The 14,517-nt window shown below is 49.3% G+C and overlaps 1 pseudogene; it reads left to right on the top strand.

The window, feature by feature from the left end:
* The window catches only part of LOC137349408 (zinc finger protein 585A-like), a 229,568-nt pseudogene that overhangs the window by 123,173 nt on the left and 91,878 nt on the right, over positions 1–14,517 (top strand).

Consider the following 14,517-nt stretch of genomic DNA (forward strand, 5'->3'; position numbering starts at 1 on the left):
ACAGTCCTCCAGTTGTGTCCAAACCAGTGTTTTATACATTTCCAACATAACCTCCATGCTCTTGTATTCTCTGCCTTGGTTAATAAAGGCAAGTATCTCTTACGCCTTATCTACCTGCCCAGCCATGTTCAGGGATCTATGAACATGCACTCCAAGGCCCCTCTGTTCCTTTATACTTCTCAATATCCTACCATTTATTGTGTATTCCCTTGCCTTGTTAGCTGTCTCCAAATGCATTACCTCACACTTCTCCGGATTGAATTCCATTTGTCACTATTCTGCCCACCTAACCAGTCCATTGATATCTTCCTGCAGTTTACAGCTTTCTTCTTCATTATCAACCACATGGTCAATTTTTGTTTCATCTGCAAACTTTTTAATCAAATCCCCTACATTCAAGTCCAAACCATTGATATATAGAACAAAAAGCAAAGGACCCAGTACTGATCCCTGCAGAACCTCACTGAAAACAGCCTTCCAGTCTCACAAACACTCATCAACCATTACCCTTTGCTTCCTGCCTCTGAGTCAATTTTGGCTCGAACTTGCTGTTTTGTGTTGGATCCCATGGGCTTGTCATTCATGACCAGTCTGCCTTGTGGGACCTTATCAATGGCCTTGGTTACAGTTTAACCCCATTCTCCTAATCTCTGGCCACTCGGTGTGGAGGTGGGGTGGGAAGGTTGGAGGATCTTTTCCTGGACCTGCTCTTGGGCCTGGCTAAAACACCACCCACACCCACAGCCCTTTCGATGACCTGCCCTTCCAAAACCCCCCAGTCCCCCCAATGCCCTCCTCACCCTCACCTCATCCACCCCAAACCCACCCAGGTTTGTATCTGTCTTGTATATTTAAACATTCAGTTCTCACCTTCTCCATCTCTCTCTCTCCCTCTCGCTCAGGCTGAGAAACAATGTGTAGGTCCAGGATGTACAGGGACTATGTTGGGAGTGGGGGTGTCAGTTTCGCTGCTGCCCTGTCTTCCGTGGTCTTGTCTGTGCCGGGGTGGCCTTCTGCAACCGGTGGACACCTCAGGATACAGAGTGTCTCATGGACACTGGGAGCAATGTTCTGGTTTAGTTGGGAACGTTCCCTTTGCTTCTGTTACAATTTGTTGCTTATTTTGGCTTCTTTTAGTTTGAATGGATCACATGTTTGGGGGAAACAAGAGAGGAAAGAATGTTCCATAGAAACTAGAACTGTCTGTTCTGAATTTCTATCCTGGACTGACAGTGCTGACTTTTGTAAACTCCTTTTAAAGGGTATGAGAAGGGGAGGATTTACTGACGGGAAATTCAAACCAAACATCACATCAAGATCTGACGGAAACACTCGATTCATCAGGACCTGAATATCATCGGCCTTTGAATGTGGAAGGAGAAATGTTTGTCTGTTCTGCCTGTGGGAAAAGATTTCAAACATCAGTGTGACTGGAAAAGCACCGAGACGCACACACACCCGAGTGAGAGTGTTCCAGTGACTGACTGTGGAAAGAGCTTTAACCAGTTCCACAGACTGAAAAAACATCACACCATTCACAACGGGGAGAATCCGTACACGTGTTCTGTGTGTGGATGAGGCTTCAATTGATCATCCAACCTGGAGAGACACAAGGACAACCTCGCCTTGGAGAAACCATGGAAATGTGGGGACTGTGGGAAGGGATTCGGTTCTCCATCAAAGCTGGATATTCATTAACTCAGTCACACTGGGGAGAGGCCGTTCACCGGCTCCGTGTGTGGGAAGGGATTCACTGTTATCCCACCTGCTGACACACCAGCAAGTTCACACTGGGGAGAGGCCGTTCACCTGCTGTGTGTGTGGGAAGGGATTCACTCAGTTATCCCACCTGCTGACACAGCAGAGAGTTCACAAGGGTAGGTTGGAGAAGTTGGGGTTATTCTCCTTGGAGCAAAGGAGATTGAGGGAAAATTTCATAGAAATGCACAAGATTCTGAGAGACTTTGATAAATTAGACAAAGAAAAACTGTTCCCATGAACTAATGGTACAAGAACTAGGGAACACAGATTGAAGGTTTTGAGTAAGAGTTGAAGCAGGAATGTGAGGAAGAACTTCTTCTGCAGCAAGTGGTTCTGACCTGGAACTTGCTGCCAATGTGTGTGGTGGAAGTGGAAATAATCAATGATTTTCAAAGGAAACTGGATGGTCACTTGAAGGAAATAAACTTGCAGGGCTGTGGGCTGATGTGGGGCAGTGGGACTGAGTGGATTGCTCCCTGGAGAGCTGACATGGAATTGATGGGCCAAATGGCCTTGTTCTGTGCTGTAAATGATGCTGTGTCTCTGTGACTGTGTTTTGAGACAGGATATCTCAGCTCTCCACCCTGGGATTCTCAGTATGAACAGGATTCGGAGTGGGGAGGACTCACTATCCATGGTTTACTGGAAATGTTCATGGTCATATCAAAATTGAAGGAAAAGCAGATAATTGCACAAAGATGGGTGGCAGATCAGAATGTTGGACAGAATATAGAAAAACAGTAAAGAATGACTAAAAGATTGATAAGGAGTGCAGATTGTAAACAGAGTATGGAGGTATGTGTTTGCTGAGTGGTGAGTTCAGTGAAGGGGAGAGGAGGTGTTCCTTTTTTCTACTTTTTTGTCTTCCAGTATTTGGTTCTTGTTTCTGTGCAGTGAAAGGTGCTGGTTGGTTGAGTAACTGGTCACATATTCTACTTCTAAGTAGTCTGGTAAGTTAAGGTACGGCAGTGCAGCTTGGCTGAGTGCAATGCACAGCTTGTGACATGTGGGATGTCATGGACGCACCATGTGTCCCAGACAAACATATCTGCAGGAAGTGTCACCGGCTGCACAAGCTTGAGCTCTAGGGTTTGGAGCTCGAGCAGTGGCTGGAGTCACTGTGGTGCATCCACAATGCAGAGAACTACATGGATAGCAGGTTTAGGGAGGTGATCACACCACAGGTTAGAAGCATGCAGGAGGATAAGGAATGGGTAACCGACAGACAGTCTAAGAGAACCAGGCAGGTAGTGCAGGAGTCCCCTGATATGATCTCACTTGCTAATCGGTTTTCCATTTTGGATACTGGTGTGGGTGATGGTTCCTCAGAGGAGTGCAGACAGAGCCAAGTTTGTGGCTCCACAGGTGGCTCAGCTGCACAGGAGGGGAGGAGGAAGAGTGGAAGAACAGTAGTGATGGGGCTTCCATTAGTCAGGGGAACACAGAAGCCTTTCTGCAGCCGTAGATCGGACTCCAGGATGGTGTGTTGCCTCCCTGGTGCCAGGATCAAGGATGTCACGGTACGGCTACAGGTCATTGATCTGGGGGAAGGTGAACAGCCAGAGGTCGTGGTCCACGTTGGCACCATTAACATAGATGGAAAGGGTAAATGAGGTCCTGACAACAAATTTTAGGGAACTAGGAAGGAGATTAAAAAAGCAGGGCCTCAAAAGCAGTTATCTGAGGATTACTCCCACTCCCATGTGCAAGTGAGCAAAGTAATAAGAGAATTGACTGATTGAACAGGTGATTGGAGAACTGGTGTGGGAGGGAGGGCATCAGATTTCTGAGGCACTGGGACAGGTGGGACCTGTACAAGATGGACGGATTGCATCGAAGCAGGAATGGGACTAATATCCTCACAGGGAGATTACTCGTGCTGTTGGGGAGGGTTTAAACTAGATTGGTAAGGGGATGGAAACCTGAGAGGGAGCTCAGATTGGAGGGAAGCAAAACTGGTAACTTGTCAGGGGTATGGGAACCAGGGGAAAATATCAGACCGGAACACCAAGGTGCACAGAATACTGGGAGAGATCGATGGCACTCGAGTAGGGAATAGCAAGTTACAAGGTGGGGTCAGAGTCAGGGAGAAAGTAATAAAGTCTAAATCAGGGTTAATGTGCATGTATGTGAATGCACAGAGTGTGGTTAATAAGATTGGTGAGGTACACGTGCAGATTGCCATGTGGAAATATGATCTTGTGGCTAGAACAGAGACCTGGCTCAAAGAAGGGCAGGACTGGGTGTTAAATATTCCTGGATACAAGGTGTTCAGCAAAGAAAGGAAAGGGAAAGGGGCGGTGGAGTATTGATTAATGAGAACATTGCAGTGTTGGAGAAAAAGGATGTCCCAACGGGGTCAAGAACAGAATCAATTTGGCTCGAACGAAGGAACAAAAAAGGTGCATTTACATTGCTCAGTGTTGTCAAGAGCCCACCAGCTAGTGGGAAGAACGTGGAGGAGAAAAAAATGCAAGGACATTACAGAGAGGTGCAAAAAATATAGGGTAGTTCTAATGGGCGATTTGATTCAAACATATCGTGGGATAGTAGTAGCGTAAAGGGCAGTGAGGGGCAAGTGTTCTTCGAGTTGTTCAGGAAAGTTTTCCAAAACAGTATGTTGCTAGTCCAATGAGAAAGGAGGCATTCCTGGACCTGGTTCTTGAGAATGAGGTGGGCCAAGTGGATCAAGTATCAGTTGGGGAGCATGTCGGGGAGATTGATCATTGTATCATAAGATTTAGGCTGACCATAGAAAAGGACCAAGAACAATCCAGAGTAAGAGTAATTAACTGGGGAAAGACAACTTCAATGGGGTAAGAATGGAGCTGGCTGAATAAATGAGATTCAAAAGTTGCCAGGAAACCTGATAGCTGAACAATGGGTTACCTTCAAAAAAGAGAGAGTTCGGGCACAGTCAACATATGTTCCCTCGAAGTGGAAAGTTTGGGCAAATAAATCCAGAGCTCCCTGGATTATAAAAGAGGTAGAGATTACGATAAAGAAGAAAAAGTGTGCTGTTTTCCTTGAAGAGAAGGCTGAGAGGTGATTAGGTCGAGGTATTCAAAATCATGAGGGGTCTGGACAGAGAATCATACCTTAGAGACAATGTCCCAGACACTGCCATCACCATCCCTAGGTGTCCCACCAGCAGGACAGACTCAGCAGAGGTGACGGCACAGTGTTATACAGTCAGGAGGGAGTTGCCCGAGACGTCCTCAACATGGGCTCCGGACCCCATGATGTCTCATGGCATCAGGTCAAACCGAGTAGATGGAGAGAAACTGTTCCCACTGGTGAAAGGATGGAGGACGAGAGGGAACAGATTGAAAGTAATTGGGAAAAGAAACAAAAATAACATGAGGAAAAACTTTTCCAGCCAGCGAGTGGTTAATGTGTGGAATGCACTGTCTGAGAGTGTGGTGGAGGCAGGTTTAATTGAAACATTTCAAAGGGAATGAGACAGTTTTATGAAAAGGAACTAATGGAGCTGCGGGCTGACAGGTCCCGGATGCTGATGGATTCATCCTCGGGCTTTCAAAGAGAAGCAAATGAGGGAGGAACTGCGCAGAATCTGTCCTCCTGCCCCGCCCCCTCTTCCTATTGGTCCGCAGCTGCCGTTAATCACACGGACATTGTGAGGTCAGAGGTTAAGTCCCGGGTGCGCAGGCGCATTGCGGACTAGTGTTTCAAGCCAGAGGGTGAAGGCGGCGGAGAGACGTTTCTGCAGCCGGTAAGTGGCGGCTGGTGGGCGGGGAGGCTTCAGAAACACCCGGTGTAGGCCTCAACACCCCCGATAACAAACTCCCGGTCCTGTGTTTGCACCGAGCGGGCGGCAGCTGCGGGAAACTGAGCTCAGTTATAAAGGGGCCTGGGGGAGGGGAGGGAGGGAGGAACCATTTGGGACACAGCACAGGGCAGGAGGTCCCCCCTCCCCCACTCCCTGCTTCCACAAAGACTCCCCTTGGACTGGGCCACACCTGGGCAGGGCTGGCTCAAGGTGCGGGAAGCTGATAGGCTGAGCTGTGGACTGGGAGGAGTGGGGGGTTTGACTGACAGGCCTGGGGAGGGGGATATCAGGGCAGGTACACACACTGCTCCCTCTTTTCCTCCTGGGATCTTTTACTGGAGTTGTGTTGCTGAGTGTTTCTAAACTCTGTCTCCCTATCCCGGTAATGTCGGTGGATTGTAGGTTGCTGTGAGTGTTGGACTATATTGTCTCTCCTCATTCTTCCTCCTCCTCCCACTCCGAGTTCCAGGCTGCAGGCACCGGCTGTTTGATGTGCCTGAAACATTAAATATGTTTCTCTCTTCACTGAGACCTGCTGAGTATTTCCAGCATTTTCTCCTTTTATTTCAGATTTCCAGCATCTGCAGGACTTTGCTTTTGTTTTATTGCACGAGTTGCTCACAGAATCAAAGGCAGTGAAGGTGCTCGAGCTGGACGGAAGCAGTCGTGTCAGATCCTCAGTGGGTGAGAAATCGCCGAGTGCAGGGGAAGAATGAAGCTGGTGAATGTGCAGGGAGGCTTCAGAAACATCCGGTGTAGGCCTCAACACCCCCAATAAGAAGCTCCCAGTCCCGCGTTCCAAGGAGAACAATCCCAGCTTCTCCAACCTAACCTTGTAGCTAAATTCCCTCATCCCTGGAACCATTCTGGTAAATCTCCTCGACACTCTCTCAAGGACCTTCTCATCCTTCCTAAAGTGTGGTGATCAGAACTGGATGTAATACTCTAGTTGTGGCTGAACCATAGTTTTATAAAAGTTCCCCTTAACTTCCCTGCTTTTGCACTCAGTACCTCTATTTATCAAACTCAAGATCCCGTATTCTTCCGAAGAAGGGTCACTGACCTGAAACGTTAACTCTGCTTCTCTTTCCACAGGTGCTGCCAGACCTGCTGAGTGATTCCAGCATTTCTTGTTTTTGTCCCGTATTCTTTGCTAACTGTTCTCAATATGTCCTGCCACCTTCAATGATCTATACATATGAACCCCCAGGTCCCTCTGTCCCTGCACACTCTTTAGAACTGTGCCATTAAGCATATATTGCCTCTCTCTATCCCTTCTGACAACCTGGACATTTTCAGGATGTTAGAACTGATAGTATAGATTAGGAATGTCCAGCCTTTACGCATTAGGGGCTACATTCTAAATGTTGTCCTGCATCGGGGCCGGAGGTGAGCAACTTTCGGAAAGGTAAAGGTATTAGAAATTTATTTGACTGTTCATCAATATAACAAAAATGTGCATTTTTGTGAATAAGCTTTAAATGAGGAAACTAATGTATTAACTTACTTTCCCAACACAACGTTGAACACTGATTTAGTGAGTTACCTGGCATGGTTTTTGCTTGCAGTAGCAGACATTGTCTGCCTGCACACTTGATGTAGCGATGCAGAGAATTCCAGATAGATTCCATTTGTGAGGAGAGATCTTGATCTCGCACTCTCCCTGTCTCCTGCTCTCTCTCCTTTATTTAGAGATACAGCACTGAACCAGGCCCTTTGGCCCACCGAGTCTGTGGCAAGCAACAACCACCCATTTACACTAACCCTGCAGTAACCCCATATTCCCTACCACCTACCTACACTTGGGGCAATTTACAATGGCCAACTTACCTATCAACCTGCAAGTCTTTGGCTGTGGGAGGAAACCGGAGCATCCAGCGAAAACCCACGCGGTCACAGGAAGAACTTGCAAACTCCGCACAGGCAGGACCCAGATTCGAAGCCAGGACCCTGGAGCTGTGAGGCTGCGGTGCTAACCACTGCGTCTCTCTCTCGCTCTCTCTCTCTCTCTCTCCCCCGTTCTCTCTCTCTCTTTCCCCCCCTGCTCTCTCTCTCTTCCCCATCCCCCCGCTCTTTCTCTCGCTCGCCGCGCTCCCTCTCTCCCTTTGTCTCTCCCTTTCTCTGTCTCTCCCGCTCGCTCTCTCTCTCTCTCTCCCGCTCTCTCTCTCTCTCTCCCAATCTCTCTCTCTCTCCCTCTCCCTCCAGCTCCCGCTCTCTCTCCCGCTCTCTCTCTCCCGCTCTCTCTCTCCCGCTCCCGCTCTCTCTCTCCCGCTCTCTCTCTCCCGCTCTCTCTCTCCCGCTCTCTCTCTCCCTCTCCCGCTCTCCCTCTCCCGCTCTCCCTCTCCCGCTCTCCCTCTCCCTCTCCCGCTCTCCCTCTCCCGCTCTCCCTCTCCCGCTCTCCCTCTCCCGCTCTCCCTCTCCCTCTCCCTCTCCCGCTCTCCCTCTCCCTCTCCCGCTCTCCCTCTCCCTCTCCCTCTCCCTCTCCCGCTCTCCCTCTCCCGCTCTCCCTCTCCCGCTCTCCCTCTCCCGCTCTCCCTCTCCCGCTCTCCCTCTCCCGCTCTCCCTCTCCCGCTCTCCCTCTCCCGCTCTCCCTCTCCCGCTCTCCCTCTCCCGCTCTCCCTCTCCCTCTCCCGCTCTCCCTCTCCCGCTCTCCCTCTCCCGCTCTCCCTCTCCCGCTCTCCCGCTCTCCCTCTCCCGCTCTCCCGCTCTCCCTCTCCCGCTCTCCCTCTCCCTCTCTCTCTCTCGCTCCCGCTCTCCCTCTCCCGCTCTCCCTCTCCCGCTCTCCCTCTCCCGCTCTCCCTCTCCCGCTCTCCCTCTCCCGCTCTCCCTCTCCCTCTCCCGCTCTCCCTCTCTCTCTCTCTCTCCCGCTCTCTCTCTCTCTCTCTCTCTCCCGCTCTCTCTCTCTCTCTCCCGCTCTCTCTCTCTCTCCCTCTCTCTCTCCCGCTCTCTTACTCTCTCTCCCCTGCTCTCTCTCTCTCTCTCTCTCCCCGTTCTCTCTCTCACTCTCTCTCCCCCCCTCTCTCTCTCTCTCTCTCCCCCGCTCTCTCTCTCACACCCCCTCTCTCTCTCACTCTCTCTCTCGCTCTCTCTCTCGCTCTCTCTCCCCCGCTCTCTCTCTCACTCTCTCTCACTGTCTCTCCCGCGCTCTCTCTTTCCCCGCTCACTCTCTCTCTCTCTTTCCCCACTCACTCTCCCCCTCTCTCTCTCTCTTTCCCCCCTCACTCTCTCTCTCTCCCTCTCTCTCTCTCTCCCGTGTGCTCTCGCTCTCTCTCCCGTGCGCTCTCGCTCTCTCTCTCACTCCCCCGCTCTCTCTCTCTCTCTCTCTTTCCCTGCTCTCTCCCTCCCCCGCTCTCTCTCCCTCCCCCGCTCTCTCTCCCTCCCCCCCTCTCTCTCTCTCCCTCCCCCTCTCTCTCTCTCTCTCTCTCTCCTGTTCTCTCTTTCCCCGCCGCCCCCGCTCTCTCTCTCCTGTTCTCTCTTTCCCTGCCGCCCCCGCTCTCTCTCTCTTCCCCCCCCCCCAGCGTTTTCTCTCTCACCCTCGCCGCGCTCCCTCTCTTCCGCTCTCTCTTTCTCTCCCTCTCTTTCTCTCCCTCTCTCTCTCTCCCGCTCTCGCTCTCTCTCTCACTCCCCCGCTCTCTCTCTCTCACTCTGTCTCCCCCGCTCTCTCCCTCCCCCGCTCTCTCTCTCTCACTCTCCCTCCCCCGCTCTCTCTCTCTCACTCTCCCTCCCCCGCTCTCTCTCTCTCCCTCCCCCGCTCTCTCTCTCTCCCTCCCCCGCTCTCTCTCTCCCCCTCCCCCGCTCTCTCTCTCTCGCTCCATGTCTGCCGGCCTCTGTCTCCGTGTCGGTCTCTGCTCCGCTCCCAGGACCCTGGCACCCTGCTCCCAGGGCCCGGTCACCCCGGCAGCCTGCTCCCAGGGCCTGGTTACCACTGCACCTTGCTGCTGGGCCTGCACCTCCTCAGACGGTGATGAAGAGCCTGAGGCCCAGGCTGAGTACATACGCAGGCAGAGCCAGTGCTTGGCCTGGGTCCTGAGCTCACGGCCGGGAAGGCTGCATTGGATATGGAGTTTGGGCGGGAAGCGCCAGCAGAGAAGCAGCTCAGCCCGGGCACCGCCATCTCACTAAAGGAGCCAAAATATCAGGTACTGAAGCTTATCTGTCATCTTGGTAAAGGAGGACATGTGCAGTGACGTGTCTCCGCCATGTTGGTAAAGGAGCTGTAACCATGGTCAGTCACTGAATGTTTTGGCAGGTCAGGTGGAAACCATTGGCAGGCTGGATTCTGACCCGTGGGCTGGATGTTCTGGAGTGTCGAACTAGGAGGTGCAGAGTAAAAGTGAGAGCCAGACCTTTCAGGAGTGAAGTTAGGAAACATTTCTACACACAAAAGGTGGTAGAAATTTTAAACTCTCTTCTTCAAACAGCAGTTGATGCGAGATCAATGTTAATGTTAAATCTGACATTGATAGATCTTTGTTAACCAAAGGTATTAATGGAAATGGGACAAAAGTCGGGTATACAGAGTTAGATCACAGATCAACCATGATCTCATTTCCTGGTGGAACAGGCTCGAGGGGCTAAATGGCCAACTCCGAGAATCATAGAAATTTACAGCACAGAAGGAGGCCATTCAACCCTTTGTGCTTGTGCTGGCCCTTTGAAAGAGCAGTTGTGCTTAGTCCCACACACCCACTTATTGTTTGTAAGCCTGTAAGTTCCTCATTCTCAAATACCTGTCAACTCCCTTTTAAAATGACTGATTGAATCAGGTTCAACCACCTTTTTCAGGTGGAGCGTTCCAGATCCTGACAACTGTCTGTTGTTACAGAAACTGCTGAACTCAATGTTGAGTCCGGAAGGTTGTCAAGTCCTGTTCCTCGAGCTCCCATTGGAACAGGGCTTGAGGCCGAGGACAGAGTGGTCAGAGTGGGAGTGGGACGGAGAATTAAAATGGGAAGTGACTGGAAACTCAGGAACACGCTTGCAGACTGAATGGAGATGTTTCTCAAAGTGATCACCCTATCTGTGTTTGGTCTTCCCAATGTAGAACAGATCTCATTGTGAGCAGTGAATATAATATACAAAATTGCAAAAATTACAAGTAAATCACTGTTTGGTTTCATCCCACAAAACCCTGTGAATAGCCCAAAGGGAGCTACTTTATTTGAAGAGTAAAAGTTACAAAGTAAAGCAAACCAATTGCTGGAATATTAAACTCCACCCCAGCTATAAAGAATATTAACACAGCAGATATAAACCCCACTGTCAGAATGAATATGGTTCAGTCCTGGATGTGATTAACAGCAGCAATAATTACAGAATGCAACAGCTACAGTCACTTGTGAACTCACTGGTGTCTCAGCATTTTGGATATCGATTAAATTCCTTCCCACAGATGGAGCAGGTGAACGGTCTCTCGTTATATTATTATAATATAATACTATCTTTAATATCATCTAATAAGATATTCTTTCTTACAGTTCAGTGGGATGTAAACAGTGACCCCAGCACCTTCAGGAGAGATGGTGCGAAAGCCCCTGTGTGCAGAGTGAGCATCAAATCAATGTGTGTAAATCCTCTCTTAATCCCCTGTAAAAGGAGGTAATAAAAGTCATCACTGTCAGTACAGGATAGAAATTCAGAACAGACAATTCGAGATCCTATGGAACATTTTATTCCTCTTGTTTCCCCAAAGCTGTAAATCGCAGTCCCACACACTCTCCCTCCTCCCTGTGCTGAAATCCAAACCCATGACACCATCTGCACCATTTCTTTCCTCCTCTGCCAGTTTTCTCCCTCCCTCTACTGTGCCTGGGTTCAGTTCTCCAGCCCCTGTGTGCAGAGTGAGCATAAAATTAATGAGTCAATGATTTTCTCTCCTGCTCACTGGGACCCTGAAGCCCCGCCCACTCTCTGTGCTGGTCCCACAAATTACCAGATTCATTCAGCTCAATTTCACAACTTGTCTTTGTGTTTTTGTGGGTTCTCTCTCACTCCCTTTTTCCTGTTGTAACTTCATGTTACAGGATATTAGAAAGGGAGGATTTGCGGACAGGAAAATCAAACATCACCTCAAGATGTGACAGTCACTCGATTCATCAGGATCTGAATATCATCGGCCTTTGATCATGGAAGCAAAAAGTGTGGAGAAACCGTACACGTGTTGTGTGTGTGGACGGGGCTTCAGCCGATCAGCTGGCCTGTCGAGACACAAGTGCAGTCACACTGGGGAGAAGCTGTGGAAATGTGGGGACCGTGAGAAAGAATTAAATTACACGTCTGAGCTGGAAACTCATCGACACAGTCAAACTGAGGAGAGGCCGTTCATCTGCACTGAGTGTGGGAAGGGATTCACTCAGTTATCAAACCTGCTGACACACCAACGAGTTCACACTGGGGAGAGGCCGTTCACCTGCATTGAGTGTGGGAAGGGATTCACTCAGTTATCAAACCTGCTGACACACCAGCGAATTCACACTGGGGAGAGGCCGTTCACCTGTACTGATTGTGGGAAGGGGTTCATTCGTTCATCCGCCCTACTGACACACCAGCGAGTTCACACTGGGGAGCGGCCGTTCACCTGCATTGAGTGTGGGAAGGGATTCACTCAGTTATCAAACCTGCTGACACACCAGCGAATTCACACTGGGGAGAGGCCGTTCACCTGTACTGATTGTGGGAAGGGATTCATTCGTTCATCCACCCTACTGACACACCAGCGAATTCACACTGGGGAGAGGCCGTTCACCTGCACTGAGTGTGGGAAGGGGTTCATTCGTTCATCCGCCCTACTGACACACCAGCGAGTTCACACTGGGGAGCGGCCATTCACCTGCTCTGATTGTGGGAAGAGATTCTGTCTGTCAGGGAACCTGCTGAAACACCAACGAATTCACACCGGGGAGAGGCCATTCACCTGCACTGATTGTGGGAAGGGTTTCACTCATTCATCCACCCTGCTGATGCACCAGCGTGTTCACACTGGGGAGCGGCCATTCACCTGCTCCGTATGTGGAAAGAGATTTACTCAGTCATCCCACCTGGTGTCACACCAGTTCATTCACATTGGGGAGAGGTCATTCATCTGCTCCGTGTGCAGGAAGGGATTCACTCAGCCATCCTATCTACTGAGACACCAGCGAGTTCACAGACAATTACAGGGGTTGGATTCTGCTGTTGCTGCTGTTAATCATAGCCAGGACTGAACCACGTTCATTCTGACAGTTGGGGTTTATTTCTGATGTCAATTGCTCCTCTTGGACTGAGCGTCTGCCCCACAGCATCTCTCATTCATGTGTGAATAGACCATCATGTCTTCAAACCTCATTTTCAATTTAAATCCACTCAGTAAATGTACTGAACAAAAGATGAACAATAAACAGATCACAGGCCAATCCTGTAACTCTATATTGACAGGAGAAAGTCTGTTCTTTAGCTCAAGAATGAGGCTGTTTAAGCTCTGTGTGTTTCTAAGCACTCGTAGACTGGAGCTGTTGGACAGACAGGCTGTTCACAACTGTTAACATGTCAGATAGTGAAGGAATTACTCCAAGTAAACTCACCAATTTATTAGCTCAGACTCCGGTCCCTGCTGTAATTAATACTCAGCATCCATTAGTGTTGATTTACAGTCAATCACTGAATCGTCTGGTTAATCTTTGTTACTTGTTTTGTGAAATACTCTCCCTATTAGTGCTGAACTGCTGGATAACTCTGATTACACTTAAATGTGTTTATACATGTTTATAAAGTGTCTGTGTGTCCAGATTTAACTAAGTTGTGATTTGTAACCAATAAATGATGTTTCGGGTATGACTTGTCATCTGGTATCTTGGTGATTTGTCGAGAAAGATTTAATTCACTCACTCAGCAGCTCGAGAGGAACCAGACTGAGGTTTAATGAACAGAAGAAATAGGAGCTGGAGGAGGCCATTTGGCCCTTCGAACCTGCTCTGCCATTCACCCAGATCATGGCTGATCTCAACTCCACCTTCCCGCACTATCCCATATCCCTTAATTCCCTCAGTACCCAAAAATCTATCAATCTCTGTCTTAAATATACTCAATGACTGAGCATCCACTGCTCCCTGGGGAAGACAATTCCAAAGATTCACAACCCTTTCAGTGAAGAAATTTCTCCTCATTTCAGTCCTAAATGTCTGATCCCTGATCCTGAGACTGTGACCCGGTGTTCTAGATTGCCCAGACAGGGGAAACATTTTCTCAGCATCGACCCTGCCAAGTCCCTTAAGGATTGATGTTTCAGTCAGATCACATCTCCTTCTTCTAAACCCCAGGGAATATAGGTCTAATCTACTCAATCTCTCCTCACAGGAGGAGATGGAGCAGAGTGGGGGTGCTGCACAATAGTGGTTCTGTTATTGAACTAGTAATCCAGAGGCCTGGACTAATGATGCTGAGACATGAATTCAAATCCCACCACTGCAATTAAAAAGCGAGGATCAATATTGGTGACCATGAAACTACGGATTGTCCTAAAAACCCACCTGGTTCACTAATTTCCTTCAGGGAAGGAGATCTGCCGTCCTTACCCGATCTGGTTGATTCCAGACCCACAGAAATGTGGTTGACTCTTAACTACACTATGAAATGGCCAGGCTAATCACTCAGTCATATTCAAGGAAGTAGCTCAAAACCACCTTCTCGGGCAATTAGGGATAGGCAATAAATGCTGGCCATTTCAGTAACACTCACAGCCCATGAATAAATACAACAATCCCAGGAGCCAGACCAGTGAACCTTCATTGCATTCCCTCAATGGTGGTATGTCCTTCCTTAGTAAGGAGACCAAAATTGCACACACTGCTCCAGGTGGGGCCTCACCAATGTCCTGTATAATTGTAGTAAGACTTCTTTACTCTTCTACCCCAATCCCTTTGTAACGAAAGCTAACATACTATTTGCTTTCCTAATTGCTCGCTGTACCTCGATGTTAGCTTCCTGTGATT

Source organism: Heterodontus francisci, chromosome 34, assembly GCF_036365525.1.
Source record: "Heterodontus francisci isolate sHetFra1 chromosome 34, sHetFra1.hap1, whole genome shotgun sequence".
Lineage (NCBI taxonomy): Eukaryota > Metazoa > Chordata > Chondrichthyes > Heterodontiformes > Heterodontidae > Heterodontus > Heterodontus francisci.